Genomic DNA, 8,299 nt, shown 5'->3' with positions numbered 1-8,299 from the left:
CTGAGTCCAAGCCCCAGGACTGGCAAAAAAAGCAAAACAAGTAAAAAAAAAAAATAACAAAGTCTACTCTTTCATTGGCAAACGTGTGTGTGTGTGTGTGTGTGTGTGTGTGTGTGTGTGTGTGTGTGTGTGTGTGTCCTGGGGCTGTCCCTGAGCCTTTTTGCTCAGGATAGTGTTTGACCACTTGAGCCACAACTCCATTTTTGGCTTTTTGGTGGTTAATTGATGATGAGTTACACCAATATTCCTGTTTTGGCTGGCTTTGAACTATGATCCTCAGATTTTAGCCTCCTAACTAACTTAAGGTTACAGGGACGAGCTAGTGGTGCCTGGCAAGAATTTATTCCTTCCTTCCTTCCTTCCTTCCTTCCTTCCTTCCTTCCTTCCTTCCTTCCTATTCAGAATATAAGCTTCCTAATACATTTATACCTTTTTCACTACTTATAATTACCTTATTTTCTTCTCTGTCTCTGCAAACCCTATCCTGCAGCTGTGGATTTCTTCCTGCCTTTTCCCAGTCATCTCCAGCCTGTCCACCTTCTTCAAGCTTGGTGACTTTGCCTCCAGAGTCCTTCTTCTTCCTTCATCACTGGCCCATCTGTAAGGTTTCCCTCAGGTCCCTGCACAAATGAGGCCACTGTCTGAAGGCTGTCTTGACACTTTCATAGGGTTAATCACTCCATGTCATACCTGTGGTAGAATTTTTTTCCCCCAGTCCTGGGGCTTGAACTTGGCCTGGGCGCTCTCCCTGAGCTTCTTTTGTACAAGGCTAGTGATCTAACCCTTACGCCACAGCACCACTTCCAGCTTTTTTGAGTGGTTTAATGGAGATAAGAGTTTTTCGGCATTTCCTGCTGGGCTGGCTTTAAACCATAGCCTCAGATCTGAGCCTCCTTAGTAGCTAGAATTACAGGGGTGAGCCACCAGCACCGGACTATGTGGTAGAAATTCTTGCTCCTCACTGAATAGTCTCATTTTTATTTTTGAGGCAGGGTCTGGCTAGCCCAGGCTAGTCTCTAACTCAAATTCTTCTCACCTGATCTCAGTGCTGTAATCGCAATTCACTTAATGTTCTATACCTCCCAGTCTCAGGGCTTGAATTTGAGTTTTGAGTTTTTGGGCTCACAGCTGATGCTCTACCACTTGAGCCATGCTTCCAGTCAGGTTAATCTTGTTGGTTACTTGAAGATGGAGATGGAGTCCCATAGACTTTTCTGCCTGAGCTGATTTTAAATGGAGATCTTCCAGATCTCAGTCTCTTGAGTAGCTAGGATCACATGAATGAGCCACCAGTGCCTGGCCCCCATCAGCCTCTTAATGAGGTAGGGCCAAGTGTCTTCTTGCTAAGGAGCCTGGGGTAGGGAAGTAAGATGTATCACTTCTACTTCAAAACACCTCTCCAGGACAATAGGAAAGCCGTGTGATGAGACCGGGAAAGCACAGATGGAATGGCTTCAACACACTATGTGGGGAGTTGTTCTGCAAAGTTCTTGAATCTTTATTATACTTTACATAAACAATAAATAAACTTTGGTTGGTGGACTCATGGAGCTTTAGGTTCCATTTGCTACCACAGTGGAATCCCACTATTCTAAGTAACTCAACATGCTCTAGATCTCTATTCAGACTTTTATTTTACTGAATTATAATATTATTTGACTCCTCTAATACTATTGACTCCTCTTCAAGTTTAGACACTGTCTTATTTTACATCTAACACAAAGTCCTGACCCAAACTGAACTTCTTGAACTTGAACTCATCATTTTCAATAATTTCCATATCTTTTTTTTTGGGGGGGGGGAAGGGAGTCAGGCATGGGGCTTGAACTCAGGCCTGGTGTTGCTGTCCCTAAGCTAGCTCTCCATCACTTTGAGCTACAGCTCCACTTCCAGCCTGTCTCTACCTCTTGTTGGTATTAATATATAAAACAAAAATTTCGGCCTTTAACTTCAGGTGATGTGAAATAAAGTGCTATGGCCTATGAGTGACAATAGGCCTATCTGATGTCTCATGCCTGCAATCCTAGCTACTCAGGAGGTTTAGATCTGAGGATCATGGTTCAAAACCAGCCTGGGTAGAAAAGTGTGTGAGACTCTTATCTCCAATCAAACACCAGAAAACCAGATGTGGAGCTGTGTCTTAACGTAGTAGAGTCCTAGCTCAGCAATAGCACCCAGGCCCTGAGTTCAAGCCATATGACTGACAAAAAAACACACACACACAAAAAAAAACAAACAAACCATCACACCGGGAAGTACAAATCCAGCATGTGAATACAAGAAAGGAACATATACAATCCATAGGAATTTTAAAAGTTTGCTTGTGCCTTTTGGCTGGAACCGCCATCTTTCAGTAATTTGCCAAAATGATGAACACAAAGGGAAAGAGGAGAGGTACCCGATACATGTTCTCTAGGCCCTTCAGGAAACATGAAGTTGTTCCTTTGGCCACATACATGAGAATCTACAAGAAGGGTGATATTGTAGACATCAAGGGAATGGGTACTGTTCAAAAAGGAATGTCCCACAAATGTTACCATGGCAAAACTGGAAGGGTCTACAATGTTACCCAGAATGCTGTTGGCATTGTTGTGAACAAGCAAGTTAAGGGCAAGATCCTTGCCAAGAGGATTAATGTGCGTATTGAGCATATTAAGCACTCTAAGAGCCGAGACAGCTTCCTGAAATGAGTGAAGGAAAATGACCAGAAAAAGAAGGAAGCAAAAAAGAAAGGAACTTGGGTTCAACTGAAGGGCCAGCCTGCTCCACCCAGAGAAGCACACTTTGTGAGAACCAATGGAAAGCAGCCTGAACTATTGGAACCTATTCCCTATGAATTCATGGCCTAGAGATGTAAAAAATAAAAGACCTCTGAACTATACAAATGACCTTGAGTAGAAGCATGGTGTATCTTCCCAAATCTATAAAGAAAACTTTGTCTCCCTGTTTAAAAAAAAAAATAAAAGTTTGCTTGTTTGCCTGTGTTTTTCCTTTCCTTTTTTTTTTTGTGGGGGGGGTGGGGAGAGGGGCCAGTTCTGGGGCTTGAACTCAGAGGCTGGGTGCTGTCCCTGAGCATATTTTACTGAAGGCTAGTGCTTTACCACTAGAGCCACAGCTCCACTTTTCTGGTGGTTAAATTGGAGATAAGAGTCTTGAAGACTTTCCTTCTGGGGCTGGCTTTGAACCACTATCCTCAGATCCCACCCTCTTGAAATCACAGCAGTGAGCCATTGATATAGGTCTCACAATGCATATTTTTATATAATGTCATCTGTCAACATTACTATGGGCATATTATTTCTATTATACTTGTGAAGTATACTTCAAATTTCAAAAAATTTGAAAAAAAATTAGGAAAGTCTTATTGATGAGATAAGCTAAACACAGACCAAGGATCAATGGTTAAAAAAAAAATCAGTAGAAAACTAATGTATCTTCAGTTGAAAATGATTAGCTGAAGGACTTAAAGACCTGAATGGATATACTAACATTTAAAGCTAAGAGTGCTCTGTTGCAATTTGAGGACTTTAATTACTGTGTACAATTTACCAGACAGTTCAGCCAATGTAACATGGGGTCAACTCTGACTGGCTTTGCTGTTGGATTTGGTTATGAGGTCGGGCTTCTCTAAACTTGGGTGAAAACCCAGCGTTTTCCCCTTATGTGGGGCTAACACAAAGTAAGCCTGTTACTACAGCATATTTGTGAAGTCTTTGAATGGTAAAGTTTAACTTTTAATCTAGGCTGCAGCCATAAAAGAATCAGTCTGTATGCATAATTTAAGGTCAATTGAATTTTGCTTCCCCTCAGCTGATCTTATCTATAACAGTCATTTCTTTTTGTCACAGAATACAAACGGCAGACTATAGTGTATATTTGTTGACATTATTGGGTATATATTATTTCTTTTTTTTTTTCTTTTTTGTTTTTTTGCCAGTCCTGGGCCTTGGACTCAGGGCCTGAGCACCGTCTCTGGCTTCTTTTTGCTCAAGGCTAGCACTCTGCCACTTGAGCTGCAGTGCCACTTCTGGCCATTTTTCTGTATATGTGGTGCTGGGGAATCAAACCGAGGGCTTCATGTATACAAGGCAAGCGCTCTTGCCACTAGGCCATATCCCCAGCCCTGGGTATATATTATTTCTATTATGCCTATAAAAAGATTTTACTGATGAGTAAGACATCCAGTCAGAATATCTCAGCATTGTGTGTGTGTGTGTGTGTGTGTGTGTGTGTGTGCACGCTCACTGGGGTTTGAACTCCAGGCTTCTTGCTCTGGCCCAATTTTTTTTCAATCATTTTACCATGTAAGCCACATCTCCAGTTCCAGTCTTATGCTGAATAATTGGAGATAAGAGTTTCTTGGATTTGTTTGTCTGGGCTGTCTTTGGACTGTGATTCTCAGATCTCAGCCTCCTGAGTAGCTACTGTTATAGGCATGAGTCACCCAGCTTGTCTCAGCACTTCTGGTGCAATTATCAGATGGATGCAAATGTTCATTTGGTAGTATGATGATGCATGTGAACCAATGCTTGACACTCCATGTCTCTGTTAAGTCAATGTAGGTTGAGAGACAATATTACATCATGTGAAGACCAAGACTGTGCAGCCGGGCTCCCTGCATTACAGTCTAGTCGCTGCTGCTGCCAAGTCTCTCTATGCTTCTGTATTCTCATCTATAAAGCAAGTTCCTAGTAAAATACATGTCTCATAGGCTTAGTGCAGAGATTAAGTGAGATAATATATACTAGATATTTAAAATGGCATTGCTGGGCTAGGGGTATGGCTCAAGTGGTAGAGTGTTTGCCTAGCATAGGCAAAGCCCTGAGCTCAATCTCTTGTACCACCCCCTCAACAAATGGCATTAATTTGCTAAAAAACAAACAACAAAAAACACATATCACCGCTCTACAGAAAACTCCATAGTTACGTTGTACATGGTGAATTAGGAGCATTGCCTATCATATCAGACACCTTGGCTTTGAACTCAGTAGCTCAAAGACCTTGGATAACTTCCTTAATTTCATACTTCAGTTTATTTATCTGATTATGTGTCTAATAAAAATAGAAAAATTAAAGTCTCTAGGACATAGTAAGTGTTGACTCAATATTAGCTAGTGGTAGAGTGCTAACGTTGATCAAAAAGATGCTCAGGAACAGTGTCCAGGCACTGAGTTCAAGCCCCAGGATAGGCAAAACAAAAACATTAGCTATGGATATTATTTTCACCTCAGGGAAACTAAGCTAGATACATGTTTCCTGAAGAGCAGATAAAATACAAAATGATACATATGGGATCAAGGGAAAATATATTCTGTTTTACTGTCCTGTTTCACCAGTTTAGAGGATACCTTAAGGCCACATATTTTCAGAAGTAATATGACTCCAAACATGGATCTTGGTTAGTATAAGCATGTCTTTTATTCGGGGGGGGGGGGGGGCGGGGGGAAGGCGTCCCGGTGTCATAGTCAGTCAAGGAGCCCAGGCATGGGTAGTCATCTCAAGGGGTCCACACTGATGCCTATTCTTTATTTTGGGAGGTCACTGCTACTCCTGCAGCAGAGCCCACTGTGGTGGTCAACTGGGTTCTGGGCCAGGCTTCTCTTTTCTTTTCTTTTTTTTTTTTTTGGCCAGTCCTGGGCCTTGGACTCAGGGCCTGAGCACTGTCCCTGGTTTCTTCCCGCTCAAGGCTAGCACTCTGCCACTTGAGCCACAGCGCCGCTTCTGGCCGTTTTCTGTATATGTGGTGCTGGGGAATCGAACCTAGGGCCTCGTGTATCCGAGGCAGGCACTCTTGCCACTAGGCTATATCCCCAGCCCCCAGGCTTCTCTTTTCAATGTGCTCAAACCAGAGAATCCTCTTTCCCATCTTCTTGAAGCAACACTGGGGCAAGACTCAATGAATCCAAGCCAGAAAAACCAAGGTGGGACTTATCCATTTTTTATTTTAATTAATTAGTTAGTACCTGTACTGAAGTTTGAACTCAGGCCCACTGTTATGATGTTTAGCTTTTTTTACTCAAGGCTGGCCCTGTACCACTTGAGATACTACACCTACCACTTTCGGCTTTTTGCTGGTTAATTGGAGGTAAGAGTCTCTGGGATTTTTCTTTCTGGGCTGATTTTGAAACCTAGATCTTCAGATCTCAGCCTTTTGAGTAGCTAGAATTAAAACATGAGCCACTGGTATTCGACCAATTACCCACTTTTAGACAACAATGTAATAATAAACAGTATGACAAGGAGAACTAGGAAAATCTGTAAATATGTGGAAATTAAATACCATACTTGTAAATGTTCAATAAGCCAAAATAAAAATTAGGGCAGAAATGAGAAAATAGCATCAATTGAATAATAATAATAATCACAAGGCACATCAAAACACATAAGATATAGCTAATGTAGTATTTACGGGAAACATTTTATCCTTAAGAAGATTTATTATGGGGCTGGGGATATAGCCTAGTGGCAAGAGTGCTTGCCTTGTATACATGAAGCCCTGGGTTCGATTCTCTAGCACCACATATACAGAAAACAGCCAGAAGTGGTGCTGTGGCTCAAGTGGCAGAGTGCTATCCTTGAGCAAAAAGAAGCCAGGGACAGTGCTCAGGCCCTGAGTTCAAGCCCCAGGACTGGCAAAAAAAAAAAATAGGAGATTTATTATGAAACAAATGATTCCAGTTAATTAACTGAGATTTCATCTCCAGAAGTTAGGCAGGATATCAATCTCTAAGTTAAAGGAAGGAAATAATAAAAACCTGAAATGAATAACACAATAAAAAAAACAATAGAGAAAAATTGCAAAGTTGAGAGCTGCTAATTTGAAATGAGTAATAGAGCTGATAGAGTATAGTAAGTAAAAAAGATGTCAGGAGTGAGTAAAGTTATTACACACCATTAAAAAGAGAGTAAAACATTAAAATGAATAACTATGCTCATAAAATTTAAATATAAATGAAATTGGCAGATTCCTTAAAAAACACAACTTTCTAAAATTGTAGAATAGAAATTCAAATAATATTCTGTAATAGTACAATACTGACTTTACAAATTGAATCCAAACCAGATGCTGGTGGCTCAACCTGTAATCCTAGCTACTCAGGAGACTGAGATTTGAGGATCAAGGTTCAAAGTTAGACCAGGCAGGAAAGTCTGTGAGACTCTTATCTCCAATTAGCCCCCAGGAATCCAGAAGTGGACCTGTGGCTCAAAGTGATAAAGAGCTAGCTTCAAGGAAAAAAGGGACAGTGCCCAGGCCCCTGATTTCAAACCCCATCATTATGGAAAAGTAAAAGAATCCACTGTCAAAAATATATCTGAAAAATAGCTCCAGAGTACTACAGACATTTTGAAAAGACAACCATGTTATTATAATAAAGCTTCAATGAAGCAAAATGCAGCAACAAGAAATTGCCACTCAAGTATGTGACAGGTTGTTGAAGGTCATGCATCAGAGTAATTAGGGAAAGACAGTATTTTCAATAATGGTGTTTTAGTAAAAGGGTAGCCATTTGGAAAAATATACCTGACTTCTACTTTGCACCCTACACAATAGTTATGTGTAGTGATGTAACGACTTCAATGTAGCTGGACACAATGGCACACTTAGTGCCAACTATTTAGAAGGCTGAAGCAGGAGGATGGCTTGGGCTCAGGAGTTCAGGGTCAGTTTGGGCAGCCCAATGAGATTCTCACTCATAAATTGTTTTTTAAAGTAAATGTGAGCTGGGTGAATGTTGCACACACCTGTAATCCTAGCTACTTAGTAGGCTAAGATCTAAAAATCAAAGTTCAAAGCCAGCCTGGGCAAGAAAGTTTGTAAAACTCTAATTTCCAATTAACCACCAAAATGCTGGAAGTGGAGCTGTAGCTTAAGTGGTAGAGTGCTAGCCCTTAGGTAAAAAAAGAGACAAGTACTTCAGCCCTGAGTTCATTCCACAATATGGGCACACACACATACACAAAGAAGCAAATGTGAAAGATAAAACAAAATTTCCAGATCATATTACATTGATGGATTCTTTGGATCAAAGCACACCATTAAATAAACTGGTATATAGTTGTAATTTTGCTTCAAAATAATTATGTGGTGGCTGGAAGAAGGTAACAGAGAAGTAAGGAAGGTAGCCAAGATAAGATTGGTCATAAATCTTTTTGAAGTGGTGTTTCACTATATAAGTATTTCCTGATTACAGAATTATTTCCATTTTTATTTTGGACTTTTTCCCCAATCACTAAACTTTAAAAAGGAAAGATACCATTAAAAAGGAAGACAAGAGTGCCTAAAATGAATAAGTAAAAG

General features: G+C 40.6%; 1 pseudogene; it reads left to right on the top strand.

The window, feature by feature from the left end:
* The first annotated feature begins 1,240 nt into the window (after window positions 1-1,240).
* Window positions 1,241-2,944, top strand: LOC125359375 (annotated as a pseudogene).
* Window positions 2,945-8,299: the final 5,355 nt, after the last annotated feature.

The sequence above is a fragment of the Perognathus longimembris genome, chromosome 11 (genome assembly GCF_023159225.1).
Source record: "Perognathus longimembris pacificus isolate PPM17 chromosome 11, ASM2315922v1, whole genome shotgun sequence".
In the NCBI taxonomy this organism is placed as follows: domain Eukaryota; kingdom Metazoa; phylum Chordata; class Mammalia; order Rodentia; family Heteromyidae; genus Perognathus; species Perognathus longimembris.
The sequence above is the reverse complement of the archived record's forward strand: the minus strand, read 5'-3'. Positions and strand labels throughout refer to the sequence as shown.